This window comes from Propithecus coquereli, unplaced genomic scaffold (genome assembly GCF_000956105.1).
Source record: "Propithecus coquereli isolate 6110/MARCELLA unplaced genomic scaffold, Pcoq_1.0 Scaffold463, whole genome shotgun sequence".
NCBI classification, from domain to species: domain Eukaryota; kingdom Metazoa; phylum Chordata; class Mammalia; order Primates; family Indriidae; genus Propithecus; species Propithecus coquereli.
Window position 1 is genome coordinate 441509 of NW_012150430.1, and position 642 is coordinate 442150.

Here is a 642-nt window from a genome sequence, read left to right on the forward strand (position 1 = left end):
CACACAAATCTGTTTTTGTGTAAATCTGAATTTAATTTTAAATGTAAACATATACAATAGAATCCTATTGTTTTCTCTGACATAAGCTGTAACTTGCGAAGGTTGTATGAGAAACTGAAAGTGACTTCACTATTTGTATATAATTCAAAATGCCTGTTTATACATTCTATTGGTGCATCTTCCAAGAAAAAATTCATTAATAATTGGTTCTCCTGAAGTTTCATATAAAAATAGTGATTTTATCCATTAAATGAAATAACTTTTAAGTTTGATTTCCATTTCTAAGCCTGTAGATTTAGTTTTGTGACATTGCAGAAACTTTCAAAATCATGGATTTAAACTCTTTGAATAAATTGAATAACTATATGATATGCTTTATAGCAATGTCCATGTGCATGTTTTAATTTTGTAATAATTTGCTGGCAACATCTATTGCCTGAGCACTAATAGTTCCCATCCCGGTGCCCAGGCTGAAGAGTTAATATTTCTGCAAATGCCACAGGGCCAGCCTCTAGGGGCAGATGGGCAAGCTGGCCCCTCCACCTTGGATCCTGGTGCTGACTGGCTTTTGGAGTCCCCCCTTCCCCTGCAGCCTTTGCTGACACCCACCGCTGTTTCTGCTGGTGCTGTCACCTTCACCTG

At 37.2% G+C, this 642-nt stretch overlaps 1 protein-coding gene across 1 annotated transcript in view; it reads right to left on the minus strand.

Moving 5' to 3' along the window:
- Nucleotides 1-642, minus strand: part of LOC105819024 (contactin-6-like) — a 167612-nt gene that overhangs the window by 33401 nt on the left and 133569 nt on the right. The window lies entirely within an intron of this gene.